The 21,565-nt window shown below is 42.1% G+C and overlaps 1 protein-coding gene across 9 annotated transcripts in view; it reads left to right on the forward strand.

The window, feature by feature from the left end:
• The first annotated feature begins 525 nt into the window (after positions 1-525).
• Positions 526-21,565, forward strand: part of LOC139573713 (myocyte-specific enhancer factor 2D homolog) — a 66,452-nt gene continuing 45,412 nt past the window's right edge. For 3 of the 9 annotated variants that reach the window (XM_071397484.1, XM_071397489.1, XM_071397490.1), the window contains exon 1: positions 527-797. The gene's annotated coding sequence lies outside the window, so the exon portion shown is untranslated. Of the gene's footprint in view, positions 798-18,107; positions 18,348-21,565 lie in introns of those variants that run through there. The other 6 variants (XM_071397486.1, XM_071397491.1, XM_071397487.1 and 3 more) reach the window with 5 other exon arrangements.

Genomic DNA, 21,565 nt, shown 5'->3' on the forward strand with positions numbered 1-21,565 from the left:
AAATCGAAGTTTCCAATTTTACCTCATTAGGTGATACCCATTGTACAGGATTTGTATGCTACTTTCCGTAGGTTATGCTGTACCTATATGCTACTTTATAGAGCTTATGGATGCACTTTTGTCCAACAGCATATAGCCAAATAAATAATAAGACTAAATGCAAGAGAAATGTATTGAGGGAAAACGCACACGTATAAGGTCAGATGATTGGCCACATTCAATAGCCGTACAAGAGGAAAGATAATATTTATTTTGCTATTACGCTACAAGGCACCTTAGAAATCACTGGCATCACAATTGAAATGACACACTGCACTACTTCAAACGCTGTGCGTAAATTCGAGAAGTAAGACAATGGATATCATGATTTAAATAGAGACGTTCCCACTTACAGTAAAACAGAAGAGGCGGAGGGATACACTCACACATGATCTCACCATTAGTCCTTCCTACTTCACGGATCACCTTCTACTAACTTCACGTTGACGAGTCAAATCCTCTGACTTCTCCAGTGATTGGTTAAACAACACGAATATCTCTTGCCTATTGGTCCGGCTAGTGTCAATCATGAAGCAGTGCCAATCAAGATAGATTGGGCAGCAGCAGCTACATTGTATCGTTTGACAGAACTAAATAGTTACATTGTACATCAAGAGGAACGATTTTTTAAATTTATACTGACGTCGACAGACAGACTGTTAACATAATCTTTATTCCTCAATCAACATTTTAAATACATAGTCATATATCTTTGAATCTCCGGTTTTACCAGACAGATGTGGATACAGTTCTACAGGGTAAGTCACTCTTCACAAGCTCGCTAACGTTACCCAGGTTAGCTAACGTTACCTGCTAGTGAATATATTTGGTCAGTAACATTAGGCATCTGTTTACTTTGAATAACTTACATTTAACAACATGTTGCTTTCGAATGGCCACTTTCTGATGTCATTGAACTGAGGGCAACTCCAAGCAACCATAATTCGGTGTGGTGGTCGCGCGCTGTCTCGTGCTTTATTTTGAGTGTCAGGGGTAGACTACATGATGGAGAGTTTGCTTGCTGGTTTGTATTTCTTACAAACTAGGGATTACTTTGTCGCCTCAATGGTATGATACTAGCACAGTTAATAAACGCGAATAATTGATGGATGTAGGGATTCTCTTCCTTCATGAGCGCAACAGCCGTGGTGACTGTTCACTAGGAGCTGTCAGAACGATTTATGAAAAGTGTCACCGATGTTTTGACACGATTACTCTTCAATTCTATGAATTGCTTTCACTTAAGTGAGTAGAATGAATAGTTTACTGCATACTTTATTCCTATTGAGAGGCTTTTGTTGGTTATTCCTTCATGGCAGACACGCAATTCGATGGTCTCTTTCTCCATCGGCAAGAGAATTACAGCACAGCATAGAATAGCGCAAAGAGAGCATCAAGGTGTCAGAATTTTTTTAATTTAAGGAACCTTTGGTATCAACGTAATGCGCATGTAAGCCAACGTTAATGTTTTGCGTCCATCAAATGTTAAACATTGCCAAAACACTTTTGACCTGACTGTATAAGAATTTGACGGCCCAAAAATGGTTTCCTGTGGTGTAATTGCTGTTTCCTCACGGGAAAAGTGTCAACAAACTATTGATTACTCCTAAAATCCGGAATTCATTTTGCCCGTGAAAGTGTTGGAGATAGCATGTGTAGATAAATCTTCAGTGTAATTAGTGTGTTGTAATAGGAATTCTTTCCCAATATTCTTTGAGGGAGAAATTATATTCTGTCAGTTTTTCCATTACCCTTGCATGTTGTTTTTACAGTAAAATAGGAAGTCTAGTTATTTTAATTAATGCTCTGCTTAAACCTTAATATGTGACAGTTTAGTGTCTCTCTTGTGGGATTAAATGTATTAATGTCTTTCCCCTCCCCCCATAAATGAGGGGCATAAACTGATGAGTGTTTCAGCTATGCATGCAGGTATAGTGCACGTTGTGATTCCAGTCAGGGTGTCACATGGCAGAGACAGGGTCCTCAGGGACACAGTCCAGATAGAGGTTCTCACCAGCCCTGGTAAGCCTCAGAGCAGTCAGAGACCGAGTAGGAGATTACAGGAAAATGAGCTGTCCCGTAAGGACATGCCCCTGTGTTTCCCGCTGAGGAGTACTTACAGGTAAGACAGGGAACAAATTACACTTTTCACCCTGATATAAAGATAAAGGCTAATCTGTTTTCATCGTTGAGACAGTATGGGTCAGGACCAGTGCCATGGACTGGGTATTCCAACCAATACAAAATAACTGCTGTCTCTGACATTGTCAAGATGTCAGAGCTAATGGGAGCTTTACACCCCTCCCCCTCACAGCTCCCCCTACCTTATCTATTCTCGTCTCTCTGGAAGACACTGGCCCTCATGAGTCTCCTGTGCTGGCCTCAATTTTGACATCATTAGAGGCTCCCGCCATCATTCCCGCATGTGCCACAGGACACGGTAGGATGTCATGAAATAGTTTAAAGTGTTTAGGCATTGCAATTGGATTGGATGAGTTGCACCCTCTTTATTTCTCCACATACACATACACACACACACAGCCTAAATTGGCAGATTGAGTGTAAGTAGACTTTTACTTTGCTGAGCCTAAAAACGACAAATAACTTTTAGGCTCAGCAAAGTAAAAGCCTTTTTTGTGCCTGAGAAGCGTGACCGCATCCTACTAGCCTCTGTCAGACAAGTCTCTTACAATTTTTTATTTATTTAACCTTTTATTTAACTAGGCAAGTCAGTTAAGAACAAATCTTTATTTACATTGACGGCCTAGGAACAGAGGGCAAACTGCCTTGTTCAGGGACAGAACGACAGATTTTTACCTTGTCAGCTCAGGGATTCAATCTAGCAACGCACTAACCACTAGGCTACCTGCCGCTCCTCCTTCTCTCCTATTTAATAATGGGCAACACAAAAATGTAACTTAAGTTATATTAAAGGCAAATGGGAAACACTTTACATTAAGTTGGTCTTACACCTATGTAATAACTCTGTAATTACACAAGTGAAAACATAATGTTTTTATGGCGCCCTCAGAATAGCCATGCCACATGGTGGCTCCAGTCAAAAAAATAAGATTCCTCTTGTTAAATCATTCTCCATGGAATAACAATCATCCTCATGCTGCAGCGACCTGCTTAACTGCAAACACAGATGGTCAGCTATTGTGCTCTTCAGAAATCTCACATGTGGCAGTCTGTATGGAATAATGACTGAATATGTTTTCATGTAAGTGTTTGAGTATGTGCCCATACAATTACTGTATTTTTATGTGTGGTACGTGTGTGAATGTAAAATATTTGTTTTGGCGTGAGCATCTATATGGAGGGAGGGAATGACAGAGAGAGTAAGGATACTTGAGAAGGGATAGAAGTGGGGGTCTAGCAATCTATGGATTATACTAAAGAGTGAGTGATCAGCATAGCCCTAAATCCTTAAGATGCCTGCTGCCCAGAACATCCTATTGGTCAAGGCCTTCTCTCCTCCAATTACAGAGTAATTTCAATTAAGCACTAATCTCTGGGACAATCAATGGTGTACTGGCCACCCCTTGCCTGACACAAATATTGATGTGATTTAATCACTGCCTAACCCTAGGCTAAAATAATGCCTGGACAGTTCAAGTTAAATGTCTGTCTGATCTCCCATGCACTGGCTTACAGCTGATCTCATGTTATCTCGCTCTATTGCGAAGGAAGATGTCTTATCTTCACTTCAGTCAGGTCAGATAAGTATAGGTCAGATAAGTATAGCCTCTGCTTATTGTCATGCCGAAGAACCCAATTGTTCCACCTGTAACAAACCAACAGCTTTGGAAAGAATGAGAGCATTTTAGTTATATCAAGTATAAAATACTGAGTGTGTGCTCTCGCCGTGTTTGTTTCTTGGCCTCTTTTTTTTGTGTTCTTTTATTCCAAGGCAGCTTTGCCCACTGCTTTCCCACGCTGAGTGTTGAGAGCAGGAAGAACTCCGCTGCACAGCAGGGTCCTGCCTTCTGCCATTATGGCTGTGATTCAATCATCACAGGGCCTCACTTTACCCCAGCACACTGTAAGGGAAAGAAATGTCACCCTCTCTCTTCGCTTGATGGAGCCACAAGCCAAAGATGCTTATAGTGAGAAGTATACTGGCAAGATTCGCCTCTCCATCCCCTTTCTTTCCATGTCATTTCAAAATGGCCTCCCCTCAATGCTTCATCCTGAAATTGCAGCCAGAGGACCTCTGCACAGGGCAAAGATCTATAGAGGTGTAATATGGGAAGCAGTCTTGGCAACCGTCCCTCCAAGGATTAAAGCCCAGTGAGCTCTGCTTCTCCTTAGCTATAGGGCAGAAAACTCTTTACTAACCCAGGACTAATCTATCCTCCAGCAAGCTCTTAATTGCTGACCTCATGTAGAGCGATGGCCCAGTAACTGAAAGGTTGCTGGATCGAATCACCGAGCTGACAAGGTAAAAATCTGTCGTTCTGACCCTGAACAAGGCAGTTAGCCCACTGTTCCACGGTAGGCCGTCATTGTAAATAAGAGTTTGTTCTTCACTGGCTTGCCTAGTTAAATAAAGTTTTTAAATAAAAAAATAAATAATAATTGAACCATCAGCAGCTGATTAGGGGTTAAACATCAATTAAGGTCATGTGCAGAGAGGCACAGAGGAGAGAGGGCTCCAGTCCAGAGGGCAGGGAGGTCAACTAGGCCTTAGGGTCCCTGAAGGAAAGAGGGGGCCAGTGGAGGGGATACTGTGGGAGAAGTGGAGATGTGAAGTGCCCGCTTAGGGATGAGTGGTTTGGACCATGGAGTGGAACAGGTTGATGGTGATAATGAGATTCTCTACCGATCAGTGGTAATAGAACATGAAAACGGTTCGGTACTAGAATTTTTGTTACTTTCGTTTCTTCTGTCAAACGTGTTTCACGTCGTCTACTGATTGAGAGAGGATTAAGTCTATCAGCGCAGCCGATGTCCCCTTATAGCACGAGAGCACCATGCATGCTCCACTTACTCATTGCTAGCTTTAGCCTGTCCTGAGGAACCACTGTTCTAACTGGTAGTCTGGGCTGCATCACCACTCGTGCTGCACAGAAGTTAACACACTTGAATAATGCAACACGTCATGTAGAAATGTTGAAACTGTTCATTACTGGTTGCAAAACAATGTCCATTACAGGCTACAACAATTTAAATGCAAGAAGGTGATACCGGCATCTTCCAGTTTTGTAGGCTAACTTTCCTTGCTAGCTTACAGTTGAAGCTAACATCAATTCACTTACCTAGTACCTTGTTTGTGATAATATGCAAACCATAACGCAAAAAGCTGATTTTCGCCGAAAACTTGATTATTTCATTTTGTGTCCCTTGCCTCACGTCTCTTCCAGTCAATAACATCTTTGCTGGTGCCTTGAACTGACTGTGTGTGTGTGTGAATGACGTCATGAGTCTTAACTACAGAGACAACTCACACTTTTATAGGAGAAGAGATTGCTTCTTCTATTCAAATGTTGTTGATCAGTTAGGGCTGGGATTCGGGGCTTAGATTCATTCAAATTTATGTTTTAGCACGATATTTCAAATGCCTGTATCGCAAGAATCAAGTTTTTATTTTCATGAGTGTTTGTCCGCTTGTTCTCATGTTGTCTTTTTGGCCTTGCCTCCTCTGCTCCTTCTGTGCTGTTTGCACCTTTTACACACATACCAAGCCCCTCCCCCTGCCACTCACAACAACAAAGCTGCGGGATCACTTCTTCCTCTCGAACAAGCGGTTTCAACTCCCTATTTGCATTTGAGGTTTGGTCCAACAGAATTGGTGATATGGACACCGAAACACATTGAGAGATAGATTATTGTACTGTGATCGAGGATAAATGAACATTTCTAACCATACATTTTTTATGTCTCAACTCTATGCATGCAGAGCATACACTACTCAAATGGGACTATCAATGAACATTGATTCTGGAAAATGTATACTCAGTTTTTCGCATGCGGCATTGCGATAACACGTACCGCTAGTAGCATTTTAGCTAAAGACTTATGCTAGCTGTCTAGTCGGTTTATAAATGTGCAATAACCATAAAAAGCGCAATTTATATAAGGAGTTGCCAACTCGTTCTCATTCTGAGAAATAAGGTAACGTAAACTCGTACATCGCCTTGGTCCGTACAATTGCCCTTATTTTAGCGCCCCAAAACGTAATACTTCCAGATCAACTGTAATGTCAATACCATTGTAAAGCACAATTTCTTCCCTTTCCAACAGAATAAATTACATGACCTAAACGCTGCCCGTTTCTGCATAATTCAAGCAGGCAATGAGCCCCGTTGGGTCTTTTTAAAAATGGCGTGTGGGGAAGCGAAACTAATGCGTGAGAGTGAGAAGGAGAGATATCGCTTATCGCCTCTAAAATGTAAATAAAACACTATAAAGAGTTTATATAATGTGTCATTACATACCTATTTGAAGGTTTGTGTCGAATTTGAATCGGGTTTTTAGGGCGGTGCTAAAGTGATCTTAGAAGTAAACAGTGGCTTTGAGAATGATGATCGCATGCAATGAAGACGCAAAAAATGACTAGGTATCCCCCCCTTACCCCCGTCACTGTCCATTTCTTGTTTTTAAAGGATGAGAGAGGTGCTAAGTTAAATATAATGATATTGAACTCAAAAGGTATGGATCAAGTGCCATTCTGTTACTTTGGCTAATATGCCTTATTTTTTTACGTGTCATTTTGGTATAGAGTATCGTGATTCTAAAACTGGTATCGGTATCGAAGTCAAAATTCTGGTGTTGTGAGTGGTAACGGCCTGGTACAGTTGAGGTCGGATGTAGTAGTCTTATTCTAATTACCAAAGGGTGGTTCTTGGCATACCCCCAATCTAAAGGCAAAGTAGAGAAGATTGACATATTCTCAACACGATTGTAGGTAGTCTATTTGAGGCTCCCATTTTGCATCTTTTACTGCCCTTCAGATTTGATTCCCACCCACCTTTTCTTGGTCATTTTGAATAAGCAGAGGTGATTGAATGTTATGAAATAACCTGAATAGCAGTGAGAAACAGCTGAAATCCTCTCATATTATTTAGAAATACTTTATTTGACTTGAAACGGCTACTTGCTCTCTAGCGGAGGTTCAAACACCTTCAACCTGAGCATGTAGAACTTCGCACCAGTTAATTGGGTACAAGGACGCAATGTTTCAAACGGCTCCAACACACCAAAGAGTAATCTCATGAGCATTTGAATCTGTTACATCCATTCTCTGAACTAAAAAACTATGAGAACTGACTGGTGTCACTCTGGAAAACCGAGTTCCCTGAAACGAGGTGGTTGATTTTGTGTGACCACCGGTGTCGGCTTACAGCAAAAATAGCAGCTGCTCGCTTCTCGAAGGGGAAGTTATGTTCCACATCTCTGCTTGTTAGAATTCAACCATAGACTTAAAGCCGTGAATGGTATAGCGATTAGCGTTCCATTGTACTGCCGGTCATAAAAGCATACCAATGATTCCCTATTAATTTAATATACTGTAGCATTCATCAATTCTCACTGGAGCCATTAGTGTACCATAACTAAAATAACATTTCCTTTCACAGCTCTAAATGGTCACTCTTGATCCTTGTTGTTGTAACAGCATTAGTAAGCATGTTAACATCTCGCATTGATTAGATGGACTCCGAAAGATGAAGAGATCTTCCATGGTTCTTGTAAGGGCAGCTAAATTCATTGAAATGACCCATCTTAACAGTTCTTCAAAAGTTGGTTTATCATCAGATACCATTGTCTTGTGATTGGTTTGCTCACCATGTTTCTATATGTATGTCAATCATGCATCAGGTTATAGCTTACAGTGATCAATGTTTCGTAAAAATATAGCTGAAGAGAAAAAAATCTATGGTAAATCCTTACATCCAGTTGTTGCTTTTCTCTAAAAATACTCTGCTCAGAGCACTACATTTATCCAATCTGCCTCTAAAGACTGCTTGAAATATACAGCTTTGGAGAAAAACATTGAAATCTGGGTTGACCTCCTTTTGGCTAGTAGGTAGAAACAGATGAATAAATCAAAATGGTGAATGCACGTAACATGTATTTTTATCTGGGATTATGGAATCTGTAGGAGTATATATTAAAACTCCCTCATTCCGTTCCATGACGGTGTCCATATCCTTTTGTTTTCATTCTTCTTCTCTACCACTCAGTAGTTTTGCCAGAGGCTTTATCCAGATGAAGTCAAATTTCCCTCCTTAATATACTCTTTGCGAATAGAAAGGGTAATCTTGCATAATGCCAACCGAATGGGCTTTTGGGGGGTCTTTGGTGGGATCAAGACATCACAACACATGTAGGCTAAATGCAACACATATGCAAGATTATCATTAACAAATGAGTCTGGGATGAGCAGGGATGAGCAGGGATTCGGAACACAAAGTGTTACACTACACCACACCAGGGCCAGCGTGACCTTGACTGTGGTGTCAATTTAATTACATTTGTGTTCATTCAGTTCAAATCAGGCAAGCCTTTTTTCTGTCATTTTCTACATAAAAGATCTCAAAGAAACAAGGTAATAAGAACAGTATTTAGAAAATCTACTGAGTCGAGCACAAATGGTTCATAACTAACCTGAACCAGTGTGTTCAGGTAATATTAGATTTAATGTAAGGGGAGAGGACGTTTGATCAGGATCAGCAACCACCAGTGAACTGTATTTAAACAGAGTATTGGATGAGGCCTTTGGGACAACCAACCCGTGTTCTTTGGAAAATGCAGCTGAATCCATTGGACAATGTGAAAACTTCAAGTACAGTGGGAAGGTCTGTCATTGTTACGAGAGTTCAAAACCATTCAGGAGAGAGACAAAAGTAGAAATGAAGAGACTTCCACAGCTGTAGAGAAATGTAATAATCCCAACTTTGAGACTGGAAGAGAAAAAGAGCGAGTGAGACCAAGCGCCAGCTATGCCGCTGTGCTGACGGGGTTACCGTGGTGCGAGAGCAGGGGCTGGCCATCACTTCGGCACAGCTGAAACGGCAAGCGCCCGAGCTGAAACATTACACCTCCGCCTCTCACACTCCTCTCTCCTTCTTCACTCCCTCTTTCCCTTTGATCTCAAGTCCTGCCATTACTTGCTCTTCATCCTTTCCAAACTCCCCTCCCATCTTATTCCCCCCAAACCTGTGTTTTACACTTGTTATGTCACTGACTTACGGCAAATGCTGTAAGTTGTGCCCTCAATTGAATGTATATCACCCTTTCCTCACTGCGGCGTGGTATAGTTTTATGGTTGTACAGATGTGGTACAGTAGTGGGGCCATCTGCACAGGGCTCATTGAGTTAGCCGTGCGCTCCATGCAGGGTGTGTTAAGTTACGTTGGGAGGGAAGATGGCTGGCTTATTCCTCTTCTCTTGTGAAGCAGAGAAGAGCTGGCAATGGTTACAGTGAGTCAGGGAGAGGGAGAGAGTAAAAAAATCCCCTCTCCACCCTTCCAAAGTGACACACTTTCCATTGTGTGCGTGTGTGTGCGTGCATTGGTGCTTGTCTGGTACTGATCCCCAGCAGCAATCTGAGTAGTGTGGACAACAACTGGGAAGGGCAATCTGATGTTACCATGGAACAAGTGTTGAAATGGCAGACTACTGCATGTCATACAGCCTTTGGACCACAGAAATACAGTCTATAATCAGGTTTACATCCAACCTTTTTATGCGAATAAAGTACATGTCGTATAAAAAAATGTCATGACATTCCTGATGGAAACAGCTAATTTGTTGGTCAAATTTCCAAATGTAGACCAAACAAAATATGCTAGACAAGGTGGGATCAGTTTGTATCTGTAAAATTAAATATGCTTGAAATGGCGGTGGCAAGTTTGTGTGGTCCTCTGACCACGACTCGAAAGCTTGCAGTTTATTAGTCTACAGATTAAAGAAATGATGATGAACTTCACAGGATGGTGAAAGTGCACAGTGATGAGCTTGATGCTCCTTTCCAATAAATATCCAGGTTCTTATTCTGATGACATGGTGATCGATGTTTGGCTGCCATTTGACAAATAAAATAATCTTGCTCTTTTGTCCATAATAATCTCATCATGTGGGCTATACCCACACTGTGACTGTGAGCTGTTGGCTTAGGCGCACATGCCAATACCAGAGTGGACTATATAGCAATGCAGGTGGTCAGTTAGTTTGCCATGGGGAAAATGCAGTGACATTCTAGATAGTGTATTTTTCTCACAATTTTTAACCGACAGCCTCACCGTTCCTCTCCATGTATTAGATAACATTTCATTTCAGAGTGTTTGCCGACTGACTCGTCCTCACCTCTCTCTCTCTCTCTCTCTCCCAGGCCTCTTATGCTCTTCATCCCACACAGTCTTATGTGCACACACAGAGACATCTATCCACTGAGACACACACACACACACACTCACTCTCTAACACTCACGCTATGTGTTTACAAGTCAGCTTCCATGTGCGCTTTGGCCTCGACACTCCAAGTGCATCTTAACCACTCCTTCCTCTGGAGAAGTCTGGCTATTGTTTATATAATTGAAATGGTTATCATATTACAGCTAAAAGCCAACAGACTAATTTCCTTCAGAAAGAAAGAGAAATAGAGAGAAGCATGGAGAGGAAGAAAATAAGTTAGAGAAAATGTAAGAGATTCAGCAAGGATAGATGGATGGAGAGATTGGAGGGTGAGAAGGTAAGTGACAAGAGTGAGGAAAAGTGTTCTGCTCTATTTTGCACACACAGCAAGAATACCCAAATCCTAAATTCTTTTTTTTCACCCCATGGTTGGTTTTCCCATCCAATCCAAAGAAGTGCTGTGCTTTCAAATCCCCTCTCTTCTAGAGCTTTAGCCTTTTACAAACTGTCTACTTGTCCTAAATATGAAGACAGCATTCCCTCACAATTCAACTTTCACAAGTCTCTCAGTCAGTCTGTCACCCTTGAGACTGTGATCACAGCTCCCTGTAAGAAGAGCGCTGCAACCACTGGTAGTTTAACTGCAGCCCAAGGCCCCTTCAGCTGCTTTGACCTTCTACCACTACCTGTAAAACTGATATCTTGCTGCAATTCATTTTCATTGTGTGTGTCAGTCTAGTTTGCTCCTGAGAAGGTTTAAGAACATCTGACTTGTATACCTTTTTAATGATTGTATTATTTAATAATTGAAAGCAAAAATGTAATACAAAATAGGGCATCATGTAACATAATGTCTACAGATTACATAAAAACATTGAGCAATTATTCCGGATTAAAACTGTAGTCAATGATTCTATTTCCATTGTGGTCTTGCTGTTTGGTAATACCACTGAGGACATCCGTAAGGGAATCAGCAAAGGAGCTTAGCGGGTTTGCTTGTGCCATAGTTCTAGTCGACACCAGAGTAGCATGTGTTGACGCTCTCACATACTGTACACAGTGCCCACACACTGAGCCGCGTGGTCAAACCAAGCCTCTCCAACACATGCTGTCAGGTCATAAAGCTCTTTTTTAAAGGGCCAAAGAATAGGTGGGTTAGAGATGGAGAGGTCAACTGAGTTGGACGGGTGGTTACTGGCATGTCTGTCTGTCTGTGTGTGCGGCTCAGAGGAATTATGGAGCTGGGGACTAAGAGGAGAGGAAGGGGGTTATAAAGGGTCCCCTCTGACCCACCTGTAGCCTGTCAGCTGTTGTAAGCCTGTTAAAACGTCAGCTGTTTCTGAGATGTGTGTGTGTTAGATGGGGGATAAGGAAGGGAGGAGTTTTTGTGGAGGCCTCTCTGCCCCACTGTGTACATCAAATGTCTCGTCGCCTGGGTGTCTGTGCACAACACAGCGCCTCGTCTGCATTGTGTGCAATGACAGTTGGGCCGTGCCATGCCGAGCATATACCCCCCCGGTCTTATTTTCCCTTGGGGTCAGCTGCCTCCATCTTAAATACCGAAGTAGTCATCTAGCACAGCTCTTGTGGGCCATACCAGTCCATTGTGATCTGAAGGACAGACTTCTGGACCCAATATGAAAAAGGTTTACTGAAAAAGCACAGGTTGCCTCTTCTGTTAAATCCTATCTTGAATCTTATAGGACAATACATTCCCTTTGACTGTAGTGGCTAGAAATAGCCATTCGGGTTGGGCGGTATCCAGATGTTCATATCTTCATACCGTCCTTCTCTCACCCTGAGATTTACGGTGTTACAGGCTTAGTGCACAAGAGGGCACCAAAAAACACGAAAAATCCCATTGGGCGTCTATTACCAGAATGCTAACAAAATAAGCACAAGTAATAGCGATTTTCCATGAAGGTTGCTAGCTAAATTTGCTAACGAGCGAAAATGAAAATAAACTAATTGCAAAGACAGGCAAACCAGCTCATAAAGTTATGCATATATATATATATATATATATATATGTAGGAGCTACCGAATGCCGTTTTTGGTGAGTTTGGACATTTTACAAGCGAATGTGAACGAGACATTGTGCAAATGAACAACGTTTTGATGCATGCATGTCTGAAGGAAGAACAGTACTGTTTCTCCAGCAGCATGTCTACACACTGCGTCTGTCTGGAGTCGCTAGGGCAACAGGCCTGCCTGCTCTGCTCAGAGAAGAGGGGGCAGGAGCAGACAGGTCGCGAATGGAGAGGATAAAAAAACGCAAGGAAATCAAGATTGTTTTATTTATTTAACATTTTATTTAACTAGGCAAGTCAGTTAAGAACAAATTCTTATTTAAGATGGCAGATGTACAAATAACTTATCCAAAGGGCTTTGACTTCTCAAACACGGCAGAAAGCTAAAATAATATAATGCCCGGTCACCTTATTAATTCAGCCACTTACTTAGATAACAAGTTAAAATTAAGGGTCGTGTTAAAGCATAATTCTGTGTTTTCCACGCAGGAAAAAAATATAACGCATAAATATCTTGCTGCATTTTGTTAATGTGGATCTAAAATGTTTCTTGTTGTAATTTCTGCTCGCCATCAGACAGATTTTGTGCTTCAGTTGCACTTCTTAACTTGGATGACAATTCACAGATGGGCATTTTATCAGCAGACAGTGCCCTGACTGATGTGTAGCTACTTTACTCCATACTTTTCTCGGTGTAGTCAACCAATTTTTCTCTAGTAAAATGCAAGATTATCTTTAAGCAAAACATTAGGAAATGTAGCTGACTACATTCTTTCTATGATAGGCCTAAACATTAGAAATATGATGGCCATGCATTGTTTTGTAAAAAAATACATTGCTTTTTCATTGTAAGCTCATTTACTTGTGTGGCTGCCAGCCAAATAGCTTTGCACTTCTGTTGTCATCTGATGAAAATTATTATTTTCTGCTGAATGTGTTGCACTAATATATTTTCTGTGAAGGAAACTATAGTTGCACGTCCCTGATCACTCTATTAAAGTTTTTAAAAAACACTGACTTTCAATATAAAACGCAACCCCTGTCAATACACAGCTGGACTCACCTGCTCCCGCTTTCTCCAGTTGTGCTATTTACAAACGCATGACTGGCTCAACTGTTCTGGGGACCTAAGGTAAGCTTCATAAAATAATGTGAAAGGTAAAATGAAGAACGCGATCTGCTTTATCTCCTAATGCATTGCACAAGTTGACTGCAGGTATTTACAAAACAAATTGCTACAAATATTAAAATCTATTGAAAAACTTAAAAGAAATCATTTTTCAACGATATTGAAGAACCACCCTGTGGCTATAACCCAGTATAAGGTTTACCGCACAAGCCTAATACCCATCACCATAGATTAGAATGTGGACTCGGGAGCCTTTCTTGTTTTCGTCACTTCTTTTTTTTATCCAGTGATCATGTATAATCTGAAGGCTGTAGTAGATTTCATACAGATATTCAACATCAAGTATACTCAAATTGGATTTTAACATATGCTCAATTTAAGCCGATATCATGATTCTACAACTTACATTGATTCCATTATTTGTCTTTACAAAATAATGAGACCACAGGCATTGGTTTTATTGAAATGTCCTAATCTGTTCACAATCAAAACAACATCCTGTTGATAAACCTTTGAGTATAAACGTTATGTCTCATTCTGTCTCAGCCTAGACTAAATGTCTGGCACCTCCCAGGTTGGTCATTCTGCTGTGTGGTAGTCTCCGAGTGTCGTTTCTGGCGACTGCCTCGGTGTGAAGGCAGGGGACCTTTGTGGTGGCAGCTGAGCGCGGCGCGGCTGAAGGGAACAGGTTGCCGCGTCTGTTAGGACTCGTCTCGCTCCTCTTGACCTCTACCCTTTAGCTGTGACAGCTCCCAGGGCTGGGAGATACCAAATTTCCCCTGATTAGGAGAATGCCTTCAAGGCTCTCAGGGAGGGACACTAACAGAAATCCATGTTGTTGTTGTTGGACAGTAGTCTTGTTCAGAGAATTTGGGTCAAGTCCTTTGGTTGTCTCTCCAAGCACTGTTGATATTCATGAATGAGATCATATTAGTTGCTAAATGTTAATGATGTTGTGAGGCTGATTAGGGTAAAGTGGGTCGGATGTGTTGGCATCTTCTTTTTGAGAATCCCCAAATATCTTAGTGGCAGCTGTTGCCACCTAAGACTGAAAATTGTGCTGAATGGTCAAACCCTGAAGGAATGTCTGTCAAGTCTCACATCAGACCTCAGGTCAGAATTTCAGGGTTTACTACTTTTACCCTGAAGATTATTATACTATAATAATGCATTAGAGAACATTGTTTTCACGTTACTGAAAAGTTATTGTTGTTATGGTTGACACAATTGTAATATCAATTGTCACGAAATTAAAATGCTGTACTGCAGTTTCTTTGTCATTTTGCTTTTTTATGTAGTCCCTGAGAAGGAAGCAGATTTGCATAATTAGGGTATTCATTGTCAAACACTTGAAAGCGTATCATGTTTGTTCACAAATCTATTAGTCATTTACAAAGAGAGTACCAAATGGGCTTGTATTGAATAAAGCATCTGTGAATTTCCTGTTATGCTGTTCGAGCAGAGAGTTCCTTCTAAAGACGCACCTTTCATGGTTCAATCTCTATTCCGTTATTTTATTTTAAAAGTGTACTTTGTAAGTTAGTGTTGTCAAGATACCAGAATTTTGACTTTGATACCGATACCAGGGTTAGTATCACAATACTCGGTACCATCACGATACTAAATTCCAAAACGGTACCATAGCAAAAAAAAGTATGCATGTTAGCTAAGTCACAGAATGGCACTTGATTCAGACAAAAACCCGGCTCCTGCTCTGTTCAATCGTTGGGCATCTTTTGAGTTCAGCATTATATTTGCAAATGTTTGTCAATGTATGCATTAATACAATCAATGATACAATCAATTTGACTTTGGTAAGAACAATCTAACTACAAAACAACATGGTAAAACAGGGTGAATCAAGATGTAGTGTAGGTCTTCACAGTACAGGTGAATGCATATTATTCAACAAGTGTGTGCATGCATTGAGTTACTGAGCTTGTTTTAGTTGATTTCATGGGGCTACACACTTATTTTATTGGCAACTGCTAGGAGAACATTAGATGAAGGTCTCTTTTTTATAAAAGTGTGTGCTGCTTCTTTAAGAAATTGAATGAGGTCATTTGCTGAGACAGAATGTGGCTGTGGAATCTGACTTTGGCTATGGAATCTAGTGTAAACCAGACGGAAGGCAAGGGAGACGAAGAAGTGAATGAGCTTTTTGGTGGCGAGGGAGACAAAGTGAATTAATATTTTTTTTTTGCTGCTGCACAGCTTTGAAATCAGCATATTTTGCATTAGGGTTATCACAAAGTACTAGGGTAGTGAATTCAGCTGTAGCCTAAGCTAGCAATGAAAGTGAACCTACAATTAAAGCTGGAAGCTATACCGGTATCGTCTTGCACTGTAAAAGGGTTCTAGGCTGTATGGACATTGTTTTGTGAACAGTAATGAACAGTTTCAACATTTTCTACATGCTGTGTAGCATTATTCAAGTGTGTTAACTTCTGTGCAGCAAGAGTGGGAAGCTAATGCAGCCCAGACAGCTCTAGCAATGAATGAGTATGTGGAGCAGGTGCTTTACTGTGTGCTCCAAAGCCATAGTGCAAAGAACCTGCTTTATGAAAGGGGCTGCGCTCAGTGTGCTGATTGAAAGGATCAAGTCTGTCTATCACCTGAAACACATTTTGACAGAAGTACCGCACAAAACAACATTTCTTGAACCAAACAATTATATATTTTTTTGTATCTCAAAAGTACTGAATTTTTGGTATACTGTCAACACTAGTGTAAGTAGTATCCACATTCTCTGCCTGGGTAGACCCTGAACAAAGTGAATCTGGACTCCTAGAGTAAGCAGCTGTCCAGCACAGGGAGGTATAAGAGCTCTATGGAAGTTTATTTGCATGTCCTTTTCTAAAACCAAATATCCCTTCCAGTATGGTTGCGATACGATACCATCATGATACTTAGGTGCCTATACGATATGTATGGTGATTCTATATGTATTGCAATTTGATACTGTGACTTTACTGAGATTCGACGTTCCAAACATATTGCTCACCACATGTCTTCTGCAGCGGGACAAGCGAGAGTTTTGAAAAAAGTAAAAATACTGGAGTTTTGGTACAGGTACAGCCAACTAGCGCAAAAATAATATTGCGATATTTTCAAAACAATATATCGGCAAAAAGAATATCCCGATATGTAACTGTCTATTTTCCCCCCATCACTACATTCCAGCATAATAATTAAATGATCCATTTGGTATTGTGACCTTTTTCAGGGAAAAACATAAATGCCTTTGTTCTTTAATACTCTCCATACTGCAGCTCTACCACCACCATCCCTCTCCCTTCTTGATGCCTGTACTCTACCACCACACGTGGGCCAGCAGCACCACACAGTCCTGGGCAGCGTTCACATTAGTCACCGGAAGAGAGGAGGCAGTCACATGGATCCCCTTATTAGGCTGTGGGCCAACACAATGTGTTCAACATGGAGAGCCCCAGGCTGCCTTGCTAGCACATAGATGATAAGGGGGAGGAAGGGAAAAACCTGGAGAGTGGCAGCGAGATAAGGCCAATCACTGGTGTTTTGTTGTTGAAGTAATTGTGTCCTCAAAGTGTCTTGTTGTGTTTAGGGCTGTTGTGCATTTTTCCCATCCATGTGCAGATTTCTTCTCTGATACTCAAAGGGAGCCATTTCTTTTCCCTCCCTCAGATGTATCCATATAAGTTATTGCTTCAAGGCGAGATTGCTCCTCGGAATTTCAACCCTTTGTTAACCAGTTGGTTTCTGGACATAGACGTGCCTTTTGCCCATTAAGATATTTGCTGTGTTTTGTGGAAACTCAATGACACAACTGTTCAACAGACTCCTGGCCTCACATTTCCCACACCCTCTCGACCCCCTCAGAGATTCAAAGGTCAGGAAAGGGCACAGCCTGAGATTTACTCCTTGGGAAGCAGAGTCATTCTTGGAAACAGACACAAATGACAACTTGTACATATGGCATCACTTCTCAACTCTCATGTGGATTTCTCCAGTTTTCCAGTTTTTAATTGGGCCTGATTGTGAGATTATAGCTAGTCAAGTCAGAGCCTTCAGTCGTACCCTTGAACGTTTTGCCTTCTTGTATGACACACTAGCAATTTGAGGCAAACTATGTGACTACACGCAACATGTGTAAAAGAAAAGATGAGTAGGTCAAAAGACCATTTCAGAACATCTACAGATTTGGGTCTGCATAGACCAGCACTAGTCCGGTGTGCCCAACCTTTCAACAGCTGAGCATGTGTGAGGAGATGACATGGGGTAGGGGGAGAGGGGCTGTTGGAACAAAAGGTGTGTAGGGGCAGCTGCCACTGCACTGACAGCAGCTTGTGAATCCGAAGGGAGAATGTACACATGTGTACAGGCCAGGGAATAGGGGGGGGGGGTATAGAGGATCTGACAAACTACAGAGCCTGACTGCATATTAGGGCAAAGGGTGACTTGGGAAGAGTTAGGGAGGGGGTTGACCGAGGGGGGGGTTGTTGTCCAGGGGATGGAGGGGGGTTGTTGTCCAGAGGGAAGGTGAGTATGGGGAGGGGGTCTCCAGTGTGAGGGGCTCTGCTGCAGTTGTCATTTCTACCAGTCATGCGCAGGACGGGACTCACCACACTTTGTTTGGACCCATCTCACTGGGAATATGCCTGAACTTTGACTTAGAATGCTCTGGGTGCCACTGTAACAGAGTCTTTTGGATTCAATTCAGAGTGCTTGCTGGTGCTTTCTGCCTTTTTTTTAAAGAGTCTTTTTAAACTTGTGCCTCTGATTTTTGACTGCGGTCTACTGATCAGCTAAGGGTAAGGGCAACCAATACCGGCATTGTGTTTTCATATAAGATTTGTTGCTTCCTTACAACGTTACTTGTGCATTAACTCAAATGTTGCTCCAGCTAAATACCTAATGAATTTAAACAGAAAAATTTCCCTCCTGAGCACAGTCTGAGGCCTCTCTGGTTTATTTTCTAATGAAAAAAAAGTTGTCTTGGTGGAATAATATTACTGTAAGACTGTGCTTTCAGCATATTCTTTCACAGAACAGCCACATGTTCAGGGTAGTTACTGTGTTTTATGTTTTGCTTTTGTGGTTTAGTAATCAGTATAGGAGGCTAGTGTGGCTCAGGCACATCCTGAGGACTTTACGAGGCAGATGTCAGACTGTGAAGTGACTTACTGTGTGGCCTGTGCTTCACTGTCAACCACACAGTGGGGCCAACACTATTAACAGTTTCCATCCTGGTGGTTTGGTAAAGCCTACTTTGTGAATTCCCCACTTCTTCTACAGCAGCTCATGTGACTCAGTAGGCCTGAGTGACATTTTGGTTTATTTGATAGGTTTTAGGTAGCCAGTTTTCATCCAAGTTCCATCTACATACAGTAATAGCCTAAGGGTATGCTATTTTTTGTTTTTTAAATGTTAGCATTGTGCTAATATGCTATGAAATATGGCCTTACATTATCGTTTTATTTTTGTCTTTTCTTTCGTGACTCGCATAACTGTGAGAAGAATAACTCTTTCAAGCTACTGATCTGTGAAGTGTGGTTAGTTAACTCCAATTTTCCACTTTTCCATTGCAATTGGCTGCTCACTGCAAGTCTGTTTTCAATAGGGGTTTGAGACGCTAACCGAAAATGAGTTGAGTTTTTCCAAGACATGTCAATTTTACTTCCTTTAATTATATTCATGTAGCAGGCTTAATAAGTCACTGATCAGATACTTCTGAGCAAAAAGCCCTGCTAATGATCATGCAGCCTCAATAAATGCTCCTACGAAGAATAACAGAATGATGAGAAATCTTGTGAGAGTCACTGCAGGTGCATAGGAGATGTGCAGGATACAGTGTAAGTAGGTTGATCTCTTCAAATGAGGTTAGTCAAAGAACCTTGGTTGTCTAACCAAAAAATGACATTTACATATTACATTTAAGTCATTTAGCAGACGCTCTTATCCAGAGCGACTTACAAATTGGTGCATTCACCTTATGATATCCAGTGGAACAACCACTTTACAATAGTGCATCTAACTCTTTTAAGGGGGGGGGGCTAGAAGGATTACTTTATCCTATCCTAGGTATTCCTTAAAGAGGTGGGGTTTCAGGTGTCTCCGGAAGGTGGTGATTGACTCCGCTGACCTGGCGTCGTGAGGGAGTTTGTTCCACCATTGGGGTGCCAGAGCAGCGAACAGTTTTGACTGGGCTGAGCGGGAACTGTACTTCCTCAGAGGTAGGGAGGCGAGCAGGCCAGAGGTGGATGAACGCAGTGCCCTTGTTTGGGTGTAGGGCCTGATCAGAGCCTGAAGGTACGGAGGTGCCGTTCCCCTCACAGCTCCGTAGGCAAGCACCATGGTCTTGTAGCGGATGCGAGCTTCAACTGGAAGCCAGTGGAGAGTGGCCACATGTTTGGTAAACACATTGCAAGCTCCTTCTATACGTAGAGTTGTGCTAAACACTGGTAAACTCCTGAAAACAACATCACAAGGTTTGGTGCACTGTTGAGTATTTACAGACTCATTGTCATGTTTATATGTACATTAGCTTTTATTCACTAATGACTTAAAAGAGCAGGAAAATGGTTTCAAATTCGACATAAGGCTGAACCAAGACATTCCAACACCCACTCACCGGTAGTCTTAAAAATAAACAAACGTGATACTATTTAGTGATCGATGACTGTACTTAAGTGCCAGTCAACTATCTTGATCTTTTCTGTCTAGCTCTTTTGTGAGGCCTCATTGACAGAACATGTTCGACTGGTGACAACAACCAACGTTTGCACACACAGACCTGTGCACACACACCCTCTTCCCTAATGTCACATTGATGTCGTCAGTGTTTTGTCTGGAGGGTGTTTTTCTCTCTCAGACCTTCAGCGCTGGTTGGCCCTCATCTGATGCGAGGTGAAAGGGAAGTTTTGTGGGGGAGGGGCATCCATTAGGTTTCACCAACCGAAAGGCTGAGAATAAAGAGAAAGATGATGGGTTGAGTATTCCCATTAGAGACATACTGGTGGAAGAACCTGTGGAAAGCAGCAAGGGATACTTTACTCTACCCAAGCACCTGTGTTTATTTTGTTCTGGCATGGCCCCAGGAGTGTTCCAGGTGAATGGGAGCAGTTTCCAACTCCCAGGGCTGGGTGAGTGGGTGTGGTCCTGTTTGTGGAGGAGTCTGTGATGTCACCTGACAGGTCAAACCACATCGCCACACTAATAACGTGGTGACAGAGACAAGCCTCTGTCAACAACAAACCTGACTACACCAGTCTTGTGGCCCTCTTAGTGCATATGAATGTGTGTTTTTGTGCGCAGTTAAGTGAGAGTGTCGCAGAAGGCAGACTTGTTTGTGTAGGGGTTTGTGATTCGTTGTATGTGTGGTGGCGGTAGTTCCGTGACAGTAAGGTGCTTTGAGGTTGTGTCTTTGTGTATCGTGTGTGTTTGTTGTTGGGGTAGACTGCAGTATTGACATGACTGGCAGCGGGGGCGTGATTCACGAGCCGAGGAGCGCAGATCTCTTTACCGCCCATCCAAAACCTGTCCAACCTCCTCCAATTTCCCACCCCCTTCTAGAAGTGCTGCTCTTGCACTGCAGCTAACCCCTCACCAAAAACCCACCCTACGATTGGTGAACAGAAGGAGGGGGGTGGGATCATATTCCCCTGCCAGTTTTGGCAGCGTGAGCACAGGCACAAGCCCAGTCACAAGCCAAACCGCAGACCAAGGTCCAGCCCCCATCCTTCCTTCCTCTCCTCCAAAGAATCCAAGCCCACCACCATACATTTCTCCACCATATCACTCACACAGATTCACCTTCACACTGAATACTTCAGTAATAAGCCACAATGCACACCCGTCTAACCAAACAAGAGGTCAGTCAACAGGCAGAGTGGAAGTGGACCAGCCGTGCGGAATGGCTGTGCCGGAACATGAGGCAACAGGCTGTAAATATCCCACAGCTGGTGCTGGGACTACAGCCCAAGGTTGGGGTGAAAGCACAGAGTCCCACTGGGTAGGATGAGAGAGAGAT

This window comes from Salvelinus alpinus, chromosome 4 (assembly GCF_045679555.1).
Source record: "Salvelinus alpinus chromosome 4, SLU_Salpinus.1, whole genome shotgun sequence".
In the NCBI taxonomy this organism is placed as follows: domain Eukaryota; kingdom Metazoa; phylum Chordata; class Actinopteri; order Salmoniformes; family Salmonidae; genus Salvelinus; species Salvelinus alpinus.